At 50.9% G+C, this 25,673-nt stretch overlaps 1 non-coding gene across 1 annotated transcript; it reads left to right on the top strand.

Moving 5' to 3' along the window:
• The first annotated feature begins 15,342 nt into the window (after positions 1-15,342).
• Positions 15,343-15,448, top strand: LOC118622052. The gene has a single exon (XR_004957891.1). It is a non-coding gene; the product is annotated as a U6 spliceosomal RNA (small nuclear RNA).
• The last annotated feature ends 10,225 nt before the right edge of the window (positions 15,449-25,673 follow it).

Genomic DNA, 25,673 nt, shown 5'->3' with positions numbered 1-25,673 from the left:
TTCAGTTACCGATACTGGAAACTGCAAATACCACCCAACACGTGGGGCAACTATAACCTTGGGCAAAATTCCTTTACTTCTGGAGTAATTAACCTATTACTGGAAAAATATTGAGGAAGGTTCATTGATGATAAAAATAGTCATTTAGTCGCCTCAGCCTCGGGGCCCAGGTCAATTGGAGCAAGTGACTGGGAACAACCGAAGCTGTGGGCGGCCTCTAAAGTGAGGACTGTTGTGTTGGGCACTGTGCCCTGAACCTGGGATCTGCCGCCAACTCCAGGAGGCTGATATCATCAGTGCGGCAACACTCTAGTCCCTGTTCACTTACATTCTTGTCATCTCTTTGTTAGGGCCCTGCTGAAATGTCCCCATCTGCATGATTTCCTAAAGGTTGAAGGTTGAGGGAGGGCAGATTTACCAAAGAAACCAATTTCAGTTACTTTTGATACACATTCCTACATTTTTACAATTTTGTTTATCAATTCTGTGCTCTGGACTTTCTCTGCTTTTACTGGGGAGAGTCTCAGCCCCTGTAGGAGCCCACCCCCCTCAGCTGGGAAGCCCGAGGGAACTCATTATTTCTTCGAAGACAAGTCTCCTGTCAGGCTTTGTTTGCTGGAAACTGGAGTTCCTGGAGAGGAGTAAGGGGGTGATGAATGTTTTCAGAGAAGCTAAGACAGGGGCAGCCAGGAGGCAGTCTCTGGACCTCTGGACGGGGAAGGAGCTGAGGTGGATGAGTCACAGTTGGGCTGAGACCCTCCCCAGCTCTGAAGCCTCGGGCCCCTGAGCGGCTTCCGAAGAGAATGGCTGCCTGGGGCACCTCAGGAAGCTAAACCCAGCACCACAGGTCTCTGTGTCCCCAAACCCTGTGCAAGCAGAGGAGCCCTTGCCTTCAGGAGACTTCAGGCCTTGACAACCAGCACTCTGCGGACTCCAAGTGGACAGGAATGGAGAGGCGCGCCTGAAGCCGGCTCGGACCACGAGGCCACCCTGAGGATGGAAGAAAGCTTGCTGAAGTGATGGGCAGGAAGACAGGGGCCCCCCTCCCACATTCCTTTTCTGCACTGTCCACCTCAGACTTTGTGGACAGAACAGAAATGAACATCCACTTAGTTTAAGTCATTTTATTGTCGATTCTCTTTCATGCGGCCTTCCCAGGTCAGTGATGGGGGCCTGGAATGGATGGATCGTCCCCACTTCCTGCCTCTGTATATTCTGCAAAACGATCCATAAGAAAGAGTCAAACAGCTTTGAGACGAGCTAGAAGAGTGGGCGGAACAAGAGGGGAGGAAGCTCTCCCACCGCCCCCGCCACAGCTGAAAGACGCCCCCAAGTCGTTTATCGCTGGTGGCAACGGGCGCTGTCCCGGAGCCGCGGGAAGGCTTCCCGGGACCGCGTGCGGGAGGACCGAGTGTGGCGGTAAGATTTATCGTAGAAGCAAAATCGGAAGACTGCCCCGGGGTTCCCGGTGCCTTACCTTAGTCCACCCCGCTGTGGGAAAAGTCCAGCCTTGTCTTCAGCCCAGAAATGGCCAGGGTCCACGTCAAAGCTCAGCCCCGTCTAGTGCGCCCAGCCGCTGGCTTCGCTTCGGTTCCCGCTCGGCCGCTGCTCCCCACGTGCCAGGCCGGAGCCACAGAGGCAGTCCGCCCCGCTCCCCTGAGGCTGAGCGCAGGACCCCCAGCGAACGTGTTCCGGGCCTGGCAGCCGGCTCACCTTTGTAGTCCCTGAATACATTATCTCTACTCGGAAGGACCAGGTGCTCTTCCAAAATAACCAGTCCATTGCCCAGTCGGGCTTGTGCGGGGTCCTCCCCTAACCAATCCATTTCCTAGATCTTCTGGGGTCGTGTCCCTTATCCAATCTGATCCTTTTCCCAGGCTAGATTCCCCCTACGGTGCCACCGTAGTTCCCACTGCACACGCCTCAGCGTGGAAGTACCTCCCCCTGTCACCCCGACTGACCGCCCGCAGGTCGAGCGCCGAGGACTCTAGAGGGGGGGTGAGGATGAGGAGGGACAAGGGACACAGAAATGGAGACAAGACAGGGCTCTGATCAAGTCTCCTTTATTCTGGGGAAATTCACACAATATATAGGGCAGGAAAAACAAGATCATTTGTTGTCGCCCTGGCCAGTTTGGCTCAGCGGTTAGAGCGTTGGCCTGGGGTCCGGAGAGACCCGGGTTCGGTTCCCGCTAAGGGCATGTACCTCGGTTGCAGTTTGTCCCCGGCCCTGGTTGGTCGTGCGGGTGGCAGCCACTCGATGTGTCCCTTCACGTCGATGTTTCTCTCTCTCCCTCCCTTCCTCTCTCTCCCTCCCACTCTATCTGTACAAAAAAATGGAAAAATATCCTCGGGTGAGGATAAAAAAAAAAAAAAGATCATTTGTTGTCAAGCGATAGTTATTGAGTAACCACCCCGAAGCACGAAGCACAGGTGGAACAAAAGACTGAGTAAATGGTTCAAAATGCAGAGATAAAGCAGAGATATCCTGCCTTGGGGCAGGAGATGGCAGAGCAGATTTTACTTAAAGAAATGCAGAGATAAAGAAATGCAGAAGGCAGAGATATCCTGCCTTGGGGAAGGTGATGGCAGAGCAGATTTTAACAAAATGGATGCCATGCAAAATGTCTCCCACACCCCACGTCTACTCCACAGGGCCAGCAGAGGACTTCCCCCTCTATTTTTTCATCGTTTCCTTTGTAATCCTGGGTAATGACCCGAAATGATGCTTCAGGGACTAAGTCCCAAGGGCCAAGAATGCAGAGGTCCCGGAGGCCTATGAACGCTGCAGCTTCCAGGCTTTGTCAGGCATATTATCCAATTCAGCTTCCTAGTAGATTAGGCTTGGCATCTGATTTCTTTATTTTCTTTCTTTCTTTCTTTCTTTTTTAATCTTTATTGTTGAATGTATTACAGATGTTCCTCATTTTTTCCCCCAATGACCCTCTCCTCCCCACTCCCGCACCCTTCCCGCCTTTTCCCACACTATTGTCTGTGTCCATTGGTTATGCATATAAGTTCTTTGGTTTATTTCTTTCCACCCCCACCCCCCCAACCCCTTTCCCTTTGAGGTTTGTCAGTCTAGCAACCAATTTGTTCTTCTTAATCCCTTCACCTTTTCCACCCATTCCCCCAACCCCTCCCATCTGGCAACCAACAAAATGTTCTCTGTATCTATGAGAATGTTTCTGTTCTGCCTGTTCATTTTGTTTGTAGATTCCATTGTTGATAGATATGTATTCATAGCCATTTTGTTTGTTCATATATTTTATCTCTTTCTTCAAAAAGACCCTTCAACATTTCATATAATAACGGCTTGGTGGTGATGAACTCCTTTAGCTTTTTCTTGTCTGGGAAACTCTTTATATGCCCATCGATTCTAAATGACAGCTTTGCAGGATAGAGTAATCTTGGTTGTAGGTTCTTGCTTTTTATCACTCTGAATATTTCTTGCCACTCCCTTCTGGCCTGCAGAGTTTCTTTTGAGAAATCAGCTGACAGTCTTATGGGAACTCCCTTGTAGGTAACTAACTGCTTTTCTCTTGCTGCTTTTAAGATTCTCTCTTTGTCTTGTACCTTCTGCATTTTGATGATGATGTGTCTCGGTGTGGGCCTCTTGGGGTTCATCTTGTTTGGGACTCTCTGTGCTTCCTGGACTTGTATGTCTGTTTCCTTCACCAAGTTAGGGAAGTTTTCTGCCATAATTATTTCAAATAGGTTTTCGATTTCTTTTTCTCTCTCTTCTCCTTCTGGCACCCCAAGATGCAAATGTTGGCATGCTTCAAGTTGTCCCAGAGGCTCCTTACACTATCCTCATTTTCTTGGATTCTTTTTCCTTTTTGCTGTTCTGATTGGGTGTTTTTTGCTTCCTTATATTCCAAATCGATGGTTTGCTTCTTGGCTTTACCTACCCTACTATTTAATCTCTGTAAATTATTCTTTATTTCAGTTAGGTCCTCCTTAATTTCTGACTCTGCATTCTTCATTTCTGCCTGGTTTTTTTTTTATGCTCTTGAAGCCCTCACTAAGTTCACTGAGGTTCTCACTAAGTTCATTGAGCATCCTTATAAGCAGTATTTTGAACTCAGCATCTGTTAGGTTGCTTATCTCCATTTCGCTTAGTTCTTTTCCTGGAGATTTTTTCTGTTCTTTTATTTGGGTCCTGTTTCTTTGTCTCCTCATTATGGCTGCTTCCTTGTGTTTGTTTCTATGTATTACTTAATGAGAGATATGGGGCTAGCTGAGACCAGATGCTGCTCCTTTGAAAGAATTTAGGAAAACCTGAAGCAGGATCCAAGACAGGCTAATCCTATGGTTGAGCAACTGGCAACAGCCTGGGTGGGCCTGAAAGTTGGGTGGGGCAGGGCCTCAGGGAGTCAGCAGGGCGGGGCTACCAGTGTGAGCCAGGTTGCTGGAGTCCCAGATATGGCGACAGTTTGCTGCCCCAGGGAAGGGCTCACCAAAGGAACAAAGGCCTCTGACAGCACGTCTGTCCCGGAGAAAGCCCCCTCTCCAGTGCCAAACAGCTCAGTTCTTCCCTGTATGTCTCTGGTGCCCCTCCAGCTGCCTCCCCTCCAAGCTTAGAGGGAGTGAGTCCCATAAGTCCGTGTGCGGGCCCTTTAAGAGGAGTTGCCTGGGGCTCCAGCTGCCTCAGCCTCCCTGAGCCTCAGTTCCCACTGGTTTTTCCAGCCAGAGGTGATGGGGATTCTCTTCCTGGCACTGGAACCCTGAGCTGGGTGCCTGGTGTGAGACGGGAACCTCTTAGTCCTCAGGGAGGACCTTCCCAGTTGAGGTGTCCTCCTGATTTTTATCTGCCACACGTGGGTGTGGGACCAACACGTCAGCCTCCGCCCCTCCTACCAGTCTGGATGTGGCTGCTGCTTTAATTCCGTAGTTGTAGGACTTCCATTCAGCGCAATTTCTGGCAGTTTTGAATGATGGTTGTTCTGTAGTTTAGTTGTAATTTTGATGTGGTTGTGGGAGGACGTGGTACCGCGTTTACCTACCCACCATCTTGACCAGAAGTCTCTCTTTTTTTTTTAAATAAAACTAATTTTTTTTAACTTTATTGTTGAATGTATTACAGATGTTCCTTATTTTTCCCCCATTGACCTTCTCCTCCCCATTCCCGCACCCCTGTTGCCTTTCCCCACACTGTTGTCTGTGTCCATTGGTTATGCATATATGCATATAAGTTCTTTGGTTTATTTCTTCCCACCCCCCAACCCCCTTCCCTTTGTTCTGTAGTTTAGTTGTAACTTTGATGTGGTTGTGGGAGGACGCGATACCACGTTTACCTACGCACCATCTTGACTGGAAGTCAGGCTTGACGTCTGATTTCCTTTGATCCCTTTCTTATTAATATTTCACTACCTACAATGTTTGTACCTTAAACAGTGCAACAGAGAGCCTGCTGGGGGCTGCCAACCACCACAGCTGGGATGGGCCCTTCTAATTCTTTTAATATTTCAGCTTCTATACAGGAAGGTTTGGGCTTTCTGTGGCCAAAATAACTCTTTTAACTTTTATTTGTTTTATTAAATAAATACAAAGAAATATTTGTAAAGATACATACACTTAAAAGAGAATAATACGGGAAGTAAGAAAATAACTAGTTTTTAACCTGAAGCCAGTTTCATGTAAAGCCTTTCAAGCCGCCAAGAGCTGCCGATTGTATTGCAGTGGTTCAGCCGCACCAGTCGCTCAGGCAGAATCTTTCACAGCTGATGACAGTGCAGGAAACGCCAAGCCAGCCCCCGCGGAGGAAGACATGGCTAGTGAAGGGTCACACCTGGGAGGAAAGTGACCCCGACGGCAGGGGGTGCAGGAAGGCGTGCGTCCACGTTAAACTCGTGTAACTCTTCCATGGGTTGGGAATGACGGTCAAGTTTGACAGCAGCGTGTGAGCAAGGCTGGGAAGGGACAGCGCCGCACACACAGCAGCTCGGCCTCAGCCGGACTCCAGTGCCTTCCACCCAGAAGCCCCCTTCTAGGGACCCGTCCTACAGACTCGCCCTCACAAATGCACATGTGTTTAGGTACACGATTATTCTTTTTTTTTCTTATCCTCACCCGAGGATATTTTTACATTTATCTTCAGACAGAGAGGGAGGGAGGGAGGGAGAGAGAGAGAGAGAGAGAGAGAGAGAGAGAGAGAGGAACATCAATGTGACAGAGACATATCGATTGGTTGCCACCTGCATGACCCCAACCGGGGCCAGGAACGAACTGAAACCAAGGTTCGAGCCCTTGGTCAGAATCAAAACTGGGACTCCCTGGTCCACAGGCCAACACTCTAACCGCTGAGCCAAGCCGGCCAGAGCACGACTATTCTTTGTGGCATTACTTGTGATAGCCAGTGATCAGAAAGAGCCCACCTGCCCAGCTACCGGACTGACTGAGCACAGCAGCCAGTGTGCCTCCCGCTGGGACCCCCCAGCTGCCAGACAGGGGCAGCATCTAAGGGAGACCACCTGCACCAACATGGGAGGGTACCCAGAATATTTAGCTACACTTTCAAAAAGAGAGAAAGAAAGGAATAGAATATATATAATATGCTTTTTATGTAAGAAAAAAAGAAATAAAAGTATTTTATATTAAAAACTGGAAGATAAATAGGGCACTATTAGATAAAAATGGTTTCTTACACAAGCAAAGTGAGGGAAAACAGAGTGGGTATGGAATGGGGTGAGATTTCTCATGTACCTGTTGATTTCATTTTTAATTTACACTACATAAATGTAATTTATACTAAAAAGATTAGTCTTTAAAAAAAATCCATATGATTTATTAAAATAAAAGAAACGCAGAAAACAGATATTCAGTAACCAAGAAATAGAGAACGTACATCAAAGGCAGTTGGGTTTTATTTTTCTGAGCAAACCCTTCCTTTGTTTCCATGCCCTTCTTTTTGTAAAAATAAAAAATAATAGTAAAATACTGGCAGGTGTGCCTCAGTGGTGAGCGTCGACCCATGTACCACGAGGTCGCTAGTTTGATTCCCGGTCAGGGCACATGCCCAGGTTGTGGGCCAGATCCCCAGTGGGGGGTGTGCAGGAGGCGGCGAATTGATGTTCTCCCTCATCGATGTTTTTCTCTCTCTCCCTCCTTTTCTCAATAAAAGAAAAAAAAATTAAATAATAATAAAATAAAATAATCCAAACGGGAGATGTTTCAGACAAATCCTGCCAAGGAAAATGCCAAGAACTCCATGGACACAGGAGCGCACAGCACAAAAAAGAGAAAGCCATCAAGTGTTACAGATGACTTGAGAAGCGTGTTACGTTTATCACTTATCATTTTTGTTACAAAATGTTTATGAAACTTAACGTTCCTTATTTTTTCTTAGTCAAATAGACTAGGAATAAATTCCGCTCTGATCACTGGCGGGGCCCCTCCTCCTTCGCGCCGTGATGAAGTGTCAGGATCTAACCCAGTGGCCAGAAGGCGGACACCGAGGGTCCTCCGCAGCCAGTGGTAGCAGCCTCAGCGCTGCGGCCGCTGGAACAGCCCGGGCCGCGGACTCTTGCTCCAGGCCCCGGTGCTGACTCCCCGGTGCGAGCTCTTCCGGGTCTGCAGAGCCGTCTTCGCACCGTGTCCTCCTGCGGAGGGGCTCTCTGTTCTCCTTTTCTTCTTGTAAGGGCACTAATTCCATTATGGGGGCTCCCTCCTGACCTCATCTAAACATAATTTTCTCCCAAAGGCCCCGCCTCCAAATCACATCGCCCTGGGAATTAGGGCTTCAGCACATGAACTTGGGGGACACAAGCATTCAGTCCATAGCAGCTGGCACCGTCTCTACTGCTCCCTCTGCCTTCGCAGGCTGCTGTTGAGCCCCTCGGCCCTCTGGGTCAGCCCAGCCCTGCCCTTCACAGTGCCCGAGTCACTGACAGCAGTCTCCCTGGGCCCCTTGCCTGTGTGCCCCTAGCTGGGAGAAACCACGTCCAGCCTCTCTGGGCATTCTTCAAGATCCTTGAGCCTGGGCATGCTCTGGGCAAAAATAGGGGCCTGGGTCTCCACCATTCGTGGGGGGAGACACCCCATTTCCAGATCTTGGAGAATGTCAGCCTCTGGTCAGCACACACCACAACCTACTCTATCTCAGCCTGGGTGCCTGCACATAACCCAAATGCCAACACCCACCCATCCTCCCTGCATCTAAAAGAGGACAGAACAGAAGCTTCATACATTTCTCGGTGAGGAGAATATACCTACAACAGCAAGAACAAAACAAAAAGTAATTCCACCACAATAACCTGCCGCAGGCCTGGCGGCTTAGCAGGATTCCGACGCAGACTGGTCACAGCCTGGTTCCGCGTGGGGACGCTGCTCCTCCCAGCACGAGACTCTGGGCTGGTAAGATGCCACTGTTCGTGACCCAGCCCTGCGTAGGGACTACCCTGGGCCTGTGGCTCAAAGCACAGCCACTGCCTCGTGTCATGATTTTCTGTCAGTTGGCAATTCTCCTTAACCAGGGTCACTGGGCGGCATCAGCTGACAGATGGGCTGGCTGCCCTAGAGCGTCCAAGGCCCCCTCCCTGACATTCTCCTCCTTCGGGACAGCTGGTGTTGACCAGAGTGCCGCCCATGGCTGCTGAGGGATGCAGTCCCAGGAACCTGGACTTCACGCAGGACACTCCAGGCTCCCGGAGTGTTCCACCAAACAGGAAGTGGGCGTGCCCTTGGTCTGGAAGCTGGCTCAACATCACTTCCACTGATTTTTGTGGATCAGAGCCATAGAACCCACACATATTCAAGGGGACCCCACCTCTCAATGGGACAAGAGCATCTTTAATCCCCCACAGTGGAGAGCAGCAGTCCCCTTCCTCTGTGATTCCAAGTGGGCTGAGGTTGCAGGAGCACCTGGAAGCCAGGTGGCTGTGGGGCAGTGTCCGACTGGTTGGTGCGAGCAGCCCTCCGGCCTTTCTGCTGGCTCACAGATGGCTGACGCTCACACTCAAGAGCCCAGCTAGCAGTTTATGAAGGAGGCAGCTAATTGGGGGCTCTCAGTAACACACACCCATCTGATCCATTTCTGTTTCTGCAGGAGCTGGAAGATCACAAAGAAGACCGATTCGAGGAAGATGTCAGGAATGCAAGAGCAGAAAGTCCTCGGTGATGTAAATTCTGCCCTGCCCTCTGCCTCTGGTGACGAAAGCAGAGACTGAGGAGACACAGGGCACGGAGCACAGAGACGACAAAAGACCACCCCCATCTCCTCACTCCATCCTGCAGTCTCATTTTTCACACACAACATTGTTTAATGTTTTCTATAATATAACATACAGAAAACCACACAAATTGTTAAGTGTGCAGTGTGATGAACTTTCACACACTGAGTCCATCCTTGCAACCAGCTCCTAGATGAAGGAATGGAACATTCCCGGGATGCCCGGGGGCCACCCTCATGTCCCCTTTTAGTTGCTGTGTCTCAAAAGGTAAACGGTCTCCTGACTTCTCTGGTTGTGCTGGACTTGAGCTTCATAGGAACAGAATCACACGATACGGGCCCTTTTGCACCTGGCTTCTGCTGCTCTATCTGCATTCTCCTGGCCGAGGATCCCACTGCAGGCCTGCGGCAGGTTTCTTCCCGTTCTCCTGTGGATGGGCATTTGGACAGTTCCCAGTTGAGGCTCCGGCGTGTCCCGGGCGGATCGAGGTGTCACGAGCAGCTCTGCCCCTCCTGCCGTGGAAGGCAAGGGCACTGTGGAGGCCCCCAAGGCCTGGCCAGCCTGGTGGCACCATGTGTGTTTCCTTTGGGGTTTTCAGGCTGCTGGGGCTCAAAAAATGTAAATTGGTGGGGCATATGGAAAACAAAAGGAGGGTCTTCAAAAAATTAAAAATAGAACTACTTTAAGATTTAGTGATTCCCTTCTCAGTAGTTATCTGAAGGAAATCAAATCAGTACATCACAAAGATTTGCACCCCCACACTTACTGCAGCATGAGTCACAATAGACGGGACATGGAAATAACCTGCGCGCCCATGAACGGATGCACGGACCAAGAAGTGTGGTACATGCACACAATGGAATACTACTCACCCAAGAGGAAGGAGGAAATCCTGCCATTTACAAACACAGCGATGGACCTTGAGCACATTATGCTGAGTGAGATAAGTCATACAGAAAAAGACAAGTACTGTGTGATATCACTTATATGTGGAATCTAAAAAAGTTAAACCCGCAAAAAATAGAATAAAATGGTGATTATCAGGGGATGGGAGGTGGGGAGATAGAGTGACAGGGTTTCAAGCTGCAAACTTACACAAATGCTTTATCACTATACTATACACCTGAAACCAATACAATATAATACACTAAAATGAAAAAATAGCCCTGGCCGGTTTCGCTCAGTGCTGAGAGCATCGGCCCTCAGACAAAGGGTTGCGGGTTTGATTCCAATCAAGGGCAGGTACCTTGGCTGCAGTTCAATCCCTGGCCCTGGTTGAGGACCTGTGGGAGGCAACCAATTGGTGTGTCTCTCTCACATTGATGTTTCTCTCTCTCTCTCCCTCCCACTCTATCTGAAAATCAATGGAAAAGTGTCCTCTGAAGAGGATTAAAAAATAAATAAATAAAAGTGCATCCCTGGCCGGTTTTGCTCAGTGGTTAGAGCCTTGGCCCATGGATCAGTCTTGGGTTCAATTCTAGTCAAGGACACGAACATCAGTTGTGGTTCAGTCCCCGGTCGGGATCGTGCAGGAGGCAACCAATCAGTGTGCCTCTCTCAGGTCGATGTTTCTCTCTCCTTCCCTCCTACTCTATCTGAAGATAAATGGAAAAATGTCCTCGGATGAGGATTAAAAATAAATAAAAAATAAAATAAAATAAATAAGGTGCCAATTTACAACTCATAGTAAATAAGCCATAAAGATCTAGTACACCGTATAATAAATATAAACAACAATATTGTATTGATATTATGTAATGTGATAAATATTGGTAAAGTGGCAATCGTATTGCAATATATCAGTGTTCCAAAGTAACACATTGTGCACTTTAAATTTACACAATGTTATATGTCAAATGTATTTCATTTTTTAAAAAGAAGCCAGACAGATGATCTCAGGAGCGTTTCTACCACCCCCGGGACTTTGCTGGAGGACCTGACCTCTGGTGTCCATAGCCTCAGCACACCCCCTCCACCCTCTAGTCTGAGGGGCTCTCCACTTCTCCTAAATCCTAGGCCCGGAGTCCTTGCTTTTTTCCCTCAGGGCCTAGGGTTAGGAATTTAGGAGCCCCAGGAGGATCAGCGGGCCTACCTCCCACCGCTCCCTGTGCTGGGCCCTCCTTCCGTCTTTCCTGCACGTGGCCAGCACTGCTGAACGTAGGGCTTTGCTCAGCCTGCATCCATGACCTTGAAGCCCCCTCAGGCTTGATTGCTTCTAAAGGCAGCGCCCCCGCTGTTCGACCCCGGCAGGGCGTTCCTGGGCTCTCCGGGGACCGCAGTGTAGCGGGGCTGGTGGCGGCCACCCTGGAGAAGTGTTCTTGCCCCGGCCTTGCCCTGCGCAGCCTCCGCCAGCCCGCCCCCCGCCCGCTGCCCGCAGCGCCTCTCCCGCTCCCGGGAGGCCGGGCCCCGCCCCGCCAGGCCGCCCCGCCCTCAGCCCCGCTCCGGGGCGGTGTGCCCACAGCAGGGCTCCGGCCCACGGCGGGGGGAGGCTGCTCCAGAGCCCCGGAGCTGACCGAGAAGCCGGGCACACTGGGTCCACCCCACGCCCCTCTCCTCACCGCTGGCCCGAGCCCAGGGCACGGGGGCGGGCACGGGGACGGGCCGGGGCGCGCAGAGCGGCGCTGGGCCTCATCTCCCCAGCCCCACACCCCTGTGAGGGCGACGGGACGGCCCTGCAGTCCGGACTCTGCCCGAAGCACGACGGAGCCGGAGCCTCGGCGGCCGATTCGCTGGATACAAACATTGGGAAAACGGAGGCATGGGTCAGTCCTGGAACCCCACGAAAACCAAGGCGGGAGTGCACACTCACCGCACGGGGGGCTGGCGGGCCCACACGCCAAGACGCGGTTGGCGCTCCCCCTGGTGGGCTCCCGGGGTTCCCACCGACCTGGAGTCCGGCCGGGACAAAGCCCAAGCAAAGCAACCGCGATCTCCGCACGGTGGGAAGATGGGCTTGCTCAGGCCAAGTCATGACTCCCGACGTTCTGTCCCGAGATGACACCCAGCTCCAGGAAGGGGTGCTTTCTGGGACAGACTTGCACAGGAGACAGTGTGTCTGGCGCTAGGGAAGCGGCCCACACCTGCCCCTGGCCAAGGCACCGGGCCTGAGGGGGGCGGAGGCTGCTCCTCACTGCCCGGTGCACAGGCGCAAGGGCGCTGAGCAGGCCTAGTCCTGTTTATAGAGCAAAGGAGGCAGCACTTCGTGGGTACTTCCTGGTTCAGGTCACCTTGCCATGCAGCAGGAAAGGGCGCCCCTGCCTCCGCCTGGAAGCTGCTGGAACCCCCTGCCAACGCAGGCCAGGGTGGGTTTGGAATATGGGCCAGGGTACGCCCTGAGTCCCAAGGGCATGGCTATGAAACTGCCCAGAAGCATCCTTGGGGGTGGGGTTCCCGTGACATATGAAACCTCTGATTGTCCGTCGAGGGACCACGCAAGCTTCCAACGTTTCCTCTCATATATTCCCTAGTGCTGGGTCTAGCCTGACTTGAGACCCTGATGAGATGCTGGCACGGGACGCCCAGGCAAAAGCCTTCCTCCCGGCCTGGAGCTGCCACCCAGGGCGCCCCTGGAATATCTTCAGATGAGTGGGGACAGCGCCACTCCCTCCGTCCTCATCTCGGGTAACTGCTGAAGAGCCTCCGACCTGATCCAGCATGAGAAAAAACTATCAGAATATGACTGGAGAAACTCGTTAGAGTAGTTTCCTACCTCGTAGTGTACAGCTACAGTTATGCTTATATAAAGACAGGAGTGAAACAGAACAGACAGCCCAGGGGCCTCTGATGCAGAATGATGATGGAGGAAATTAAAGTCCGTGTTCAGCAAGGGAGCACACCCCACCGACATTCCCAGAAGCGGAACATGAACGCAAAGGATGGACAGGGCTGCAGCTGCAGCCAGCGGGCTTTAGGTCTGGACCAGCAAGGGCCGCTGGGGATTCAGCCCTGTGGAGTGATAAAATGAAATTGCCTGCGGAGGTGGGGACCGAGTCATGCTCACTGCTCAAAACTCCGGGAGCTGAGTTTGGCCTTCCCCACCCTTCCACTGTCTTCAAGAAAATAAGTTGCTACTGACTTTGCCTGAGACTGTGGCTGACGAGGCCTGTGGGTGCCAAAGCAGGTCTGCACAGGGCTTGCCCCGCCTCGGCGCCTCCGGGCTGGAGCTGAGTCAGCCCCTGGGTCAGGCCAGGGCAGGAGCCTGGCTGCCACCTGAAACCTCACTCTGGACAGGGCCAGGGGAGGACTGCCGGCCAGGCACCTGCAGGGAGGAGTGAGGGACCAGAGGGTAAGATAGAGAGGAAACCTGGAGACTAAGATGTCAAAATACAGCCCAACCAGTGCGGCTCACTGGATGAGCTTCAACCCTGCACCAAGAGGTCGCCAGTTCGATTCTTGGTCAGGGCACAGGCCCAGGTTGTGGGCCAGGTCCCCAGTGGGGGGCACGCACAAGGTGGCCAATTGATGTTCTTTTTCATCAATGTTTCGATCTCTCTATTCTTCTCCCTTCCTCTCTCTCTAAAATCAATAAAGACAAAAAAAGATGTCAAAATACACAAAAACGAGCACAGACAGGCAGCAGCACTCCAGAGACTCACACCAGACGAGTGAAAGGGACAGAATGACCAGAGACCCAGGGTCCTCAAAGAGATGATCAAACATAATTCAAACATAATGTTCCTTTAAAAATACGTGATTTTGAAATAAAAAACAAACAAACAAACAAACAAAAACAATAGCAAGGTGCATCACAAAACAAAAATATAATTCAATGAATGGTTTGGGAGAAATGATCAGTAGTTGGAAAATACATAGAAAATCATCTAATAGACCTCCCCCCACCTCCAAATCTGAATATTTTCTGATCTCTGAAAAGAGGAAAATGTTCTAAGCTGGCTAAAAGAAGAAAATGGTCCAAACAGAAAAAAAGGGATAGACTAATAGATTTAACTACAATTCAAAAAAATATTTATACTTAATAGGAAAAAGTAAAAGGCAAACAAATAAATTAGGAAAATATTGGCCACTTTGCTCTGAATCCAGACTTCCCTAGTATGACCTCGGGCAAGTTACTGACCTCTCGATGCTTCTCCGTTTTCTCCATGAAAGGAGACTAAGCACTGCACCTGCCTCATGGCGGTCGGAGTTCACTGAGTTAGCGCGTGCAAAGCTCTTAGAACAGTAACCAGCACAGAGAAAGCACGCAATAGCTATTTTATATTGAAATTCAGACACAATTCGCAACAGAGAAACCATAACTAATTAATAATTATAGTGAAAAAATTCAACTTTGCTAATAATAAAGAAAAATGAAAATCTTTTTTTTACCCTTGTAATTGGCAAAAACTGTTAAAATGACAATAGAGTACTCATTGTCTAACCAGAGGGTGATCACGCTCCTAAAAATCTCCTTGGATGAAACCATTGTGATTAGGAAACCTAGGACTCTATGCAAAGTTAAGGGTAGAGGAAACCAAATATTTAGTAAATGTATGTTTTGAAAGGTTTTATGCCATCTCACACCCATTAGAGTGTCTGCTATCAAAACAGAAGGTAGCGGGTGCTGGTGATGTGGAGTTGGTACCCTTGAGCACTGTGGGCGGGAGTGGAAAATGGTAAAGGCCCCATGAAAAACTGCACACCCGTGTTCACAGCAGCCAAGACATGGAAGCAACCCACGTGTCTACGGACAGTTGCCTACACACAATGGAATATTATTCAGCCTTAAAAAGCAAGGAAATTCTAACCCCTGCTACCACATGGGTGAAGCTTGAGGACATTATGCTAAGTGAAATAAGCCAGACACAGAAAGACAAATACTGTGAGATTCCACTTATATGAGGTAGCCAACTTCACAGAGACAGGAAGCAGAAAGGGGATTGCTAGGGCCCAGAGGGGGTGCTGCTGTGCCCTGGAGACAGACGTTCAGTTCTGCAAGGTGAAAAGCCCTGGAGATGGTCACACAGCAAGTGACCGCACTCGACCCTACTGACCTGTAGTGAGAAGTGGTTTAGACACCACGTTTTATCTTATGTGTATTTTACCACATTTTAAAAGATTTTTAAGATTTTGTTTCAATATTTAAATTTTTATTTTTATTAAAATGAACTCATAAGGAATGATCAGTTTTACAAAACTTGGATTGGTAACTCGTACTGAACAAGAATTGTCCATTTGTGCTTGCTTCAGCAGCACATATACTAAAATTGGAACGATACAGAGAAGATTGGCATGGCCCCCTCGCAAGATGACACGCAAATTCATGAAGCGTTCCATATTTTTTATCCTCACCCGAGGACATTTTTTGATATTTTGTTCAGATAGAGTGGGAGGGAGAGAGAGAGAGAAACATCGACATGAAAGGGACACATCCAGTGGTTGCCACCCACACAACCCAACCAGGGCCGGGGACAAACTGCAACCGAGGTACGTGCCCTTAGCAGGAACTGAACCCAGGTCTCTCTGGACCTCACTCAGGTCAACGCTCTAACAGCTGAGCCAAACCGGCCAGGGCTTTTTTTTTTTTTTTTTTTTTGCGTTCCATATTTTTGAGAAAGACAAGTATCATATGATCTCACTTATTTGTGGAATATAATGAACATAACAGTCTGAGGAATGGGGTAGTCCCAGAGACGTGGAAGTGGGGTACAGACTGACAATTCCCAGATGAGGGGGTGGTGGGGGAGAGATAAACCACAGAACTTATATGCATGTATGCATGAACAATGGACATGGACAACAAAGCTGGGGACAGGGCGGGGAGGGAGGCGGAGGGTGGAATCAGTGGGGGTAAAAGGAGAAACATCTGTATCAAAAATAAATTAATTTTAAAAAATTGTCCGTTCTCTTCCCCTTACTGGCGAGCAGCCTCCAGAGGGCGCCCTCTGCTCGTTGCCCCAGATGTTTGCAGAGCAGTTCTGGCTTGTTACCACCAGGGGGCCGACAAGGCTTTGGTGCTAGTTTGTTGCATATACAGTAGTTCTCCATCCAAACGTCACAGCCTTGCAATGGGGAGTGGGAGTGTGGAGTGGACTGCAGTTCTGTGGAGAGCGTGGCCTGCAGACTGAGCTGTGCAGGTCGGGCAGGAAGAGAGCCCTGCACTGCCCTGCGAGGAGCCAGAGACCCGCCCAGGGGTTCTGGTGCTCCGGCTGTGGGCGGTGGAAAGGCCCCGGAGCTCCAATGTGTCCCTGTGGAAGGGGGTGGGACCCGGCTGGCTGGGAGCCTTATCTTCTTCTCCTGCTCCACCAACTCCCAAAGTGGTCATAGTGGAGGGTTCCCATTTCCTCGGTTTTAATTTTGCTATAAAATGGAAGAGTTGGACTAAACCGGGGTCCTGTTCCACGCCAAGACGAGATGATCTGTGGGAGGCGTGCAGGCCTCAGGCCACTGGTACTGGTGCTCGCTGACTTTTACAACAGCCTTTCTGCCCCGCAGTTCCTCCTGCCGGCGCCCATTCCCCCACCCTCCAACCCCCCACTTTCAACAGCCTCCCAGCTACTTTTCCTGACAGCCGTCTCGAGCCAGTGCGGTCCACCTTGGTGCTGCCCTCTGGCATTGCTCACTGTGGCCGAAATTAGCTTGTCACAGATGTGTTCACTCTGCCTCCTACACCAGCCATTTCTGCAGGTCTCAAGACCACGACAGTCACCAGGGAGCAAGGGGAGTTTCTGCAGCGTGTTCCGGTTAGGCCTCCTCCTTTCTCCTATCTTCCCTCTGTGATGATGCTATTGTGACCGTCTGCCGTGTATGTGGTCCTCACAGTCAACGCCACTTTGAGGGCTCTGCTCTCACTGGGAGCTCATCCTCAGCCATACTCTGGGCACTGGGTGTCTGCTGGGGCCTCAGCGAAAGACCTCTCCTGGGATTTCGTCTTATGCCTGTGGGGCTAAACCCAAAATAGAAAGCTCCTGGGACTGTGCCTCATTCACGATCCAGCCCCAGCCCCACGCAGTGCCTGGACTGCTAATGGAATGAGTGAACCCATCATCCAAGATAACCGTTAGGGAAAGTCCTTTAAAACGTGTAGAAGGAACACAACACAAGCACTGGCCTTCCTTCCTTTCCTCAGGCCCCTCGTGCCTCCTACTCCCCGCCTCGGCCTCACAGGCCCAGGCAAATGCCCCGCCTCCTTGCCCGGGCACAGCCCGCGGAAGCCCGTCCACGCCCAGAAGGAACCTGAAAGGACAGCTAGCACCCAGGGAGCAGTTCTACTCGTCCCCACACGCCCACAGGACAGCAGCATTCTCTCCACATAGTGGGATGAATATTTTGGTCCCATGATGTTAACTTTAGCAATAATTCCCATCGATCTCTCTCTATCCACTCTGAGACCCAAGGGCTTTGTCGTGTGGAAGGACACGTGAGTTGCAGGTAGAGACAAGCCCAGTTCCAATTCTTACTCAGGCGGCTTTCTATACACAGGCAGGGAAGGAAAACCAGGACTAAGAGAGGTCAGAAGGCCCATCTTTGGAATTTAAAGGTTAAGAAAGGGATTTGTCTGTACCTTGGTGGTGAGAAAATCATATCAAAATGTCAACTGTCACTTAGAACAGACACTTGGAATGGGCCTTGTCCTGGGCACTTTCGGTATTTATTATCTAACACTGTTGGGGTTTTTTAGGATGGCAGCCTTCCATTAAAAAAAAAAAAAATGCACTCACTTATGCCATCTGGTGGCCAAATAAATGAGAAACTTGCAATGTCACTGTCAGCGCATGAGCAGGGCCCTTCCCAGGAGAACGTATCACTCCACGTGAGGCGTCTGGGTTCCCACAGGGAATGAGGAGGTTTGGCCTCGGTGAGCAGACACTGGGTGTGCCAAAAGAAAAAGGATAGTTAGGGGTGCCTTCTGCTGTGGCCCACTGTCTGATGTTTCCAGGAGGTAGGGGGACAGCAGGATCTGTCAGTGTTCCCCACTTCTCCGCAAGAAGCACGGCATCTGAACGGAAAAGGGCAGGCCGACCACTGGCGAGCAGGACCCAGAACCCCACACCTGACACGGAGCAAGTGTGGCTGCCCAAGTGTGTTCACGCCTCCCGGTCTGAATGGGCAGTACGTCAGAGTACCCCAAAAAGAACATTAACTAAGCATCACCAAGTCACTGCCAGCAGTCTCTGAGGAGCCCTGGGGAGGCCGGAGTGGTGTAACTCTGACTTCCTAACATGTGAAAAGGTGAATGTAGGAAACTACACTCAGTGGCCTTGACAATGACCTTAGGCAAAAATCCCCAAATGAGATTCAAAAAGGTATTTCGTAAGCCCTCAAGAGAAGTAAATGTGGCCACTGGGGGCCGTGGGGATCCAGCAAGGGCAGGTCACACGAGACTGTCCCCATTCCATGCCCGCTTGTGGGGGCTGTGCCCTGCTGGGGGCTTGCGTGTGATTCCAGCTTCGCAGGCCGCCTCCCACGGCCGCCTCCCACGCACGGCGAGGAACGGTCTGCGATGGCAGTCAGGAGAAAGGCAGCTGGTTAAATGACCACATCCGAGGCCGGTTTGGCTCAGTGGTTAGAGCGTCGGCCTGCGGTCCTGAGAGACCCGGGTTCGGTTCCCGCTAAGGGCAGTACCTCGGTTGCAGTTTGTCCCCGGCCCTGGTCGGTTGTGCGGGTGGCAGCCACTCGATGTGTCCCTTTCACGTCGATGTTTCTCTCTCTCTCTCTGTTCCTCTCTCTCCCTCTCACTCTACCTGAACAAAAAAATGGGAAAATATCCTCAGGTGAGGATAAAAAATAAAAAAAAAATGTTTGCCCTGGCCGGTTTGGCTCAGCGGTTAGAGCATCGGCCTGCGGTCCAGAGAGACCCAGGTTCGGTTCCCGCTAAGGGCACGTACCTCGGTTGCAGTTTGTCCCCGGCCCTGGTTGGGTCGTGTGGGAGGCAGCCACTCGATGTGTCCCTTTCATGTCGATGTTTCTCTCTCTCTCTTCCTCTCTCTCCCTCCCACTCTATCTGAACAAAAAAATGGAAAAAAGTCCTCAAGTGAGCATTTAAAAAAAAAAATCAAATGACCACATCCGAGGTGCCAACGATTCCTACTCTATCCTGCCCTGTTCGTATTTGTATCATGTCATGTGTGTTATACAAGGTGCATGTTCAACAAATACGTGGATGGCACAGAGTTTGAAGAAATAGAAAATCCACTGGATTCCAGAATTCATGCCCAAATCCACCTGGACGAACCCAAAGATGCTAAGAGGATGAAGTGGGTTTTCTGCTCTCTCCCCATCCCGTTCTCTACTGTTTACAGCTGTGCTCAAACTTGTCGTGCCCCCCCCCCTCACTGTGGGGAAGGCACCTGACCCAGCGTCACCCCAAGCAGGCCTCCTCTGAGTGGCTGCTCATCTCAGCGCTGGGACTGAAGTCACTGGGCCTGTCCCTCCCCTCCCTGACCACGGCCCAGACAGCAGATGCCCCGGTGATGCGCCCTCAGCCTCTGGGCAGAGACTGGGCAGCGCGTCTGTGAGCCCAGCGCGTCTGTCACCCCTCCTGGCCTTCGACCCACCCATCTGCTCCTCGACCTCTGTCCAGTGTCTTTGAGCCCCTCTCCGCAGGCCCTTCCTCGCCCTCCTGCTCCCACACAAATGGAAAGAAACAAGCCCTCATCCCTGCTTTTGCTTCTCCTCATGTCCCTTCTCCGCAGACTCGGGACCCTGGCTCCGTTCTCTCGGCGGGAGGCTGGGTTCTCGGGAGCAGGAGCCCGTGGAGGTGGCCGTGCGGGCCCTGGGGAGAGGAAGGGCAGCTCAGGGCAGGGAGAGGGGCCTCGCCAGAGCCGCCGCCAGCCTAGCCTTGTAAGTCCAGGGGGGGCTCGGAGGCCCCTGGGGAGAGGACGGCTGGAGGCCGCTGGCCCCTCTGGAAGAGCAGCAGCAAGTCCGCCGCTGGGGCGGGAAGCGCGCCTTGCGCACCACGCCGTCCGCCCCTCATTCCTGCCTGACACCCCTGAATCCACCCTCCACCTCCACTTTCGTTCTGCTCGGCCCTCCTTTGCCCACTTCAGGTCCAACGGGCACCTTGGTTCTCACCTGAGAGCAGAAACTGCTGCGTTCACTGGGGCTGATTCTGTCTCCTTCTCTCTCTGGGGTCTCAACTCTCTGGAGCTCCCCTCCTTCCTCCTCTCATCCTCCCAGTCACCCCTTCCTGGCCTTCTCCGGTCTGGTTCTCCACCTACGCTTCGGGACTCTGTCCTCAGCCCCCCCCCCCCTTCCTCACACCCTGCAGGCGGTCTTGCCCACAGCCAAATGGCTGAATCCACTCTAGCTCACTGCCCCTCCCGAGCTCTGCGGTTGGTCCAGACCCCGTGCTGACACTGTCGGACGGAACCTTCCACTTCTGTGCCATCCTCCCCGCCAAGAAGGCTCCTTTCCCAGGGCGAGAATTGAGGGACCCACCCTTTGAACCCGCTCTGCCTGGCTGCTTGTCCAGACAGCTCACCTGGCCTGGCCTGCTTGGGCGCGGCTTGGGCGCGGCATGGGCGCACTCTGAGCAACCGCCAGGACTCCACACGGGGAGGTTGCATCACTAGCATTTAAACAGCTGGTGGTGGGCACCAAGGCCAAAGGAACGTCATCACTCCCTCCCTGCTCACACCCACTACCTCCCCAAGCAGGTGCGAGCCTCTGACTCAGGGGTGTCCCCGCAGGAGAAAGTGACTCAGAATGTCCTTATGTCAGCTTGTGTTTCTCCTGAGCAAGCGGTTTCAGCCGCTTCTACGCCAGCCCAGCATCGCGTGCGAAAGGCCCGTGGAAGGCACTGCAGGCTGCCTGCCAGCCTGCCTTTCCCCCGTGGACTTTCCCGGTGAATTCCATGAACTTTTGAGCAGGTGCAGTGTGACAAGGGCAGAGCTAAGTGTAGGACAGTCCTGGCCTTACGGGACCTGAAGGGTGGGGCGAGGACTAAGTCTAACGCCAGCACATGCCAGTCCGCCGGGAGCAGAGGCCCCCCGAAACCCTGGCTGTGTCCGGAGAAAGGAGGTGTCTCTGTGCAGCTGGCTTCACGCAGGTGTCTGAGACAGGCCTAAAGGATAGATCAGGTTTCAGGGAAAGAACTTGTGACATAAACAAACAAGAAGTAATAACACACAAGGAATAGAGAGAAAAGGGTGATGAATGACAAAAGGCTAGTCAAAGAATATCTTCAGAGAATTGCAAAATAAATAATAGTAAGGAAATTGTCTCATGGCTAAGGCCTAATACTGAGACCATAAAATTACCCTGGCAGTTAGACGGAGTGAGGTTATTATAATACTATAATCATAATGAGGTGTGTAGGAGAAACAAAATCACGGCCCATCACCTGTCATAGGCCCTGCTCAAACCCAACCTCTGTGTGGGCTATCCTTTCTCCAAGACCCCAACCCCACCCAGCCCCCCGCGGACAGTGCTCACGCAGGGAGAGGTTGCTGCTGTGTTGGCCCATCTTTTCTGTTTGGTAGAAGTTTGTCCCCAGTGTTACTGAGTGGCTACTATTGGGACTCACACAACAATATAGTTCCTGACAGCCATTTTGCAAACCTCCCCACCACAGCAGAACAAAGACCAGACCTCCCGCCACAGCAGAACAAAGACCAGACCTCCCGCCACAGCAGAACAAAGACCAGACCTCCCGCCACAGGAGAACTGGCCAGACAAGAAATGCCAGACACTAGGAATCAAACCATACAAGAAACTAAAATTGCCTGATCACACAACTGAATTCCTGCAGACCCAACTCACTGCCCTAACCCACCAATCAAGACCCCAAAATCCACTGATGACAGTGCATATAAGGATGAGACTCCAGCTCCCAGGGGCTGCCATCATGGACCAATACGCCATGGTTCAGTGATAGACCAAGGAGACACACCAGACTCAGACTCCGAACTAGGTTCAAATTAAGAGAGCTTTTTTAGCCGCCCGGCGACTGTCCCATCCTACGCAGAGGAGAGAGCAGCCCCAAGCTCAGGGGGAGGGTTGGTTATATAGTTGTCTTAGCCCCTGTTAAGGAATTTGGGTTAAAGGTATGTGAGCAAGCAAGCAGGTACAGAAGCAGATATTTGCAGTTAGCTGTTATGCCTGAGGGAACAATCAGTTTCTGTGTACACAAAGCAGTGGTTATCTATACAATGCAGTGGTTATCTATACAATGCAGTGGTTATTTATTAGTAGATAGTTCTTGCCATTCCTTTAAAATCCAGGGGGCAAGGTCATGTGTTTGTCCTTTACAGACCTTCCCGTTGGATATCCCCACCCCCATACCCTTTTCTTTAAATAAACCCAATTTTCCTTTATTCACCATCTTTGATTGCTACTTAGCATGCATGCCCTCGCTCCTCCAACCACCACCTTTCACCTTTCATTTGGTGGCCCGATGGGGATATCCAGAAGAGAAGCTTTCCCTTCTCCTCCTCTCTCCACCCCTCCTTCCCTCTCCCTTCCCCTCTGACCACTAGAGACTTTAGGTCTCGGGGTCCAACGTGACCAAGTACTGCTGGACTCTCGAACAGCGGCAGGCGTGCAGATGGTCAGACCTCCTGATTCCTACTAATGGGTGAGTTACTTCATTCTGGGAAAGAGGACACTAGGGACCAAGGCTCTCAGTTCCCCCATGGAGACACCACTTGTGGACACAGGTCGGCCACTTAAAAGCCACTAGGGCAACTGCCACTAGAAGACTCCTGTGACAAGAGAAGCCAGGCTCAGAGTGAGCAAGATTGCATTAGGCAGCCACCAGCCTCAATCAAACATCCGAGCAACTGAGGTGCACTGTGGAGGGGGAGGGAAGGCCAAGCTAGGTGAGAAGTTTGAGATGACTTAGAGCTCAGCACACAGGCAGCACGCTTTAACCCAGCACACAGTGTACCTAGAGGTTTATTCAGACTCTGCAGATCTCAAAATAAAACTGAAATCAACATGGAAAATTCTGCCCCCAAGGCTAGAAACACCCAGCCCCCACTGACACTCCTGATTTATAGAAATGAAAAGCTTATCTTGATTGCAAATTAGAAGCTGCTGGGAGGAGCACAGATAAAAAACAAATAACGAAAAACAGAAAAGCTGGTTTCAGAGAAGAGGGGACCAGTGACTGTATAGATTCCTTTCTCTGGGACACTGACAGGTTTGCAAATGAACTTTATTTACTGTTAAGGATATAGTGCTGGCTCTTCACACCTATTCCAATGACTATACATACTGGTTTCTGGGAGCAAGGCAACAGGATTGCTGATTGGGGTCTGCTGGGAAACTGTAGAGCAGTGTGTTCCTATGCAGAAAGCCAGGTCACCTTAAAAAGGATTGTAGAAAACCAAAGTTGGACTTAGAAAAGAAACCAAAAGTAAGCATAGGGTTGCTACAGGGCATTTCCCCTTCTTCTCACTGAGTTTGGGAGAAATTGAAATTATAAAAATGGAAGCTGTTAGCTCTTAACTTCCATATTACTGCCCTAAACCTCTCATTCCGAGAAACCAAAACCCGTCACTCTTATCCTTTAACCTTTCCCTAAGCCTCTCGTTCCAGAAAAACAAAACCCATCACTCCAGTCAGGCAGAAGGAATGATGGAACCACCCTAACCCACCCCAAACTGCAAGCGGTCGCTCAACAAGAAAAACAAGTTTCAGGAGACCCCAGCCCCGACCAATCAAGAACTGGGGAGACCCTGGGCCCGACCAATCAAGAACTGGGGAGACCCCGGGCAGACCACTCAAAGACCCACGTCTCCTTGGCTGAACGACCCCCCCCCCCAGCCCTGAGTTTAAAAATCCCTGGTCTGTACAAGCCGGTGGCTGCTCTCTCCTTAGAGGTAGTCCAGCAGGTCTTTCCCTCAATAAACCCGCACTTCTGGAGACCCTGCACCGCCTCGTTCCGCCTTGTTCCGACAGAAGCCACTAAGGCCTGTAGATACCTGGGGCTACTTTGTTCTTAACCACACCCAACTAAGTTGTCTCCTGCCTAGGAGTGAAGTTTCTGTACAAATGTCAGGAATAGCTGATCAATGTCTGTTTTTAAATCAGAACCTGCACCCTTCTAACTAGGGAAGGTTATGAGACAACATATATCTTTGCTAATCATATGTATCCCAATTTGCCCCGGCTGGTTTGGCTCAGTGGTTAGAGTGTCGGGCCAAGGACTAAAGGGTCTTGGGTTCAATTGTCAGTCAAGGGCACGTGTCTGGGTTGTAGGTTTGATCCCTAGACCCGGTTGGGGTCAGATGGAAGGCAACCAGTTGATGTGTCTCTCTCACATCAATGTTTTTCTCTCCCTCCTTCCCTTCCATTCTATCTAAAAATCAATGGAACAGTATCCTCAAGTGAGGATTTTAATTTATTTCATTTTATTTGTTTTTGGTATGTGCCCCTAGCAGGAATCAAACCCAGGTCTCTCTGGTCCGCAGGCCACACTCCAACTGCTGAGCCAAACCGGCCAGGGCCAAGTGAGGATTTTTTAAAAAATATGCCCCAATTCACCTGACAGGGTGTTGTTGTTTTTTAATCAGTGATGCCCACATATGCTTTTTCCAGAAGGGTAATATGAATGCAGAGCTAAATGAACCAGATACGAAACTAAAGAGGAAAAATTATGATTTTAAAGAAACGTCGAAAGAGGAAATTAATCTTGAGACTGACTGAATGTATGTTAGCCATCTTTTCTTCCTCACTAACTTCCACGAGAGGCTCAGGGTACCCACCCTGCTCAGAATGGCCCAAAACAGCCCACAGTCTTGCAGAGATGCCTCTAACTCTCAATTTGCTACCTATCTCTCTCTCCATAGATGGGGAACCAGTCCACAGTGCTTTAAGAGTCCCCTTTGTGGGATACAGGCTCACCTACCAGGAGAAATTGACTCTGAGTCCTTCAAGAAAAAGGCTAAGGTGTCTCCCTGCGGCGCGAGCAGAGTAGGGCTGCGGCGGTCGGAGTCACAGCAGCACAGGCGATCCAGCGCGTCTTGGCCGCTCTGACCGAGTCTTAGTTGACAGGAGTGTCGCGGAAACTGTGACCAAAGGAGGCATTGTGCTTCCAGAAGAATCTCAAGGAAAGTATCGCAAGCAACAGCCGTAGCTGTTGGATCGAGCTCCAGAGGAAAGGGTGGAGAGATTCAACCAGTTGGCGGAGACAAAGCAGTTCTAGACGACAAGGGTTATTTCTTGTTTAGAGATGGTGACATTCGAGGAAAGCGTGTAGACTGAAATAAACACTGAGAAATGGTGACCCGTCCCGCAGGTCGAGCAACGAGGACTCTAGAGGGGGAGTGAGGATGAGGAGGGACAAGGGACACGAGAAATGGAGACAAGACAGGGCTCTGATCAAGTCTCCTTTATTCAGGGGTAATTCACACAATATATAGGGCAAGAAGCACCTGTTGCCAAGCACCAGGCTTGCCCGAAGCAATTCCAGGAAAACTACAAAAGGAACAAAAGGTCAGCAAAGACTGGCTTGTTGAGTAAATGGTTACTTAAAGAAATGCAAAATGCAGAGATAAAGAAATGTGGAAGGCAGAGATATCCTGCCTTGGGGCAGGCGATGGCAGAGCAGATTTTAGCCAAA

Source organism: Molossus molossus, unplaced genomic scaffold, assembly GCF_014108415.1.
Source record: "Molossus molossus isolate mMolMol1 unplaced genomic scaffold, mMolMol1.p scaffold_m16_p_8, whole genome shotgun sequence".
NCBI lineage: Eukaryota > Metazoa > Chordata > Mammalia > Chiroptera > Molossidae > Molossus > Molossus molossus.
The sequence above is the reverse complement of the archived record's forward strand: the minus strand, read 5'-3'. Positions and strand labels throughout refer to the sequence as shown.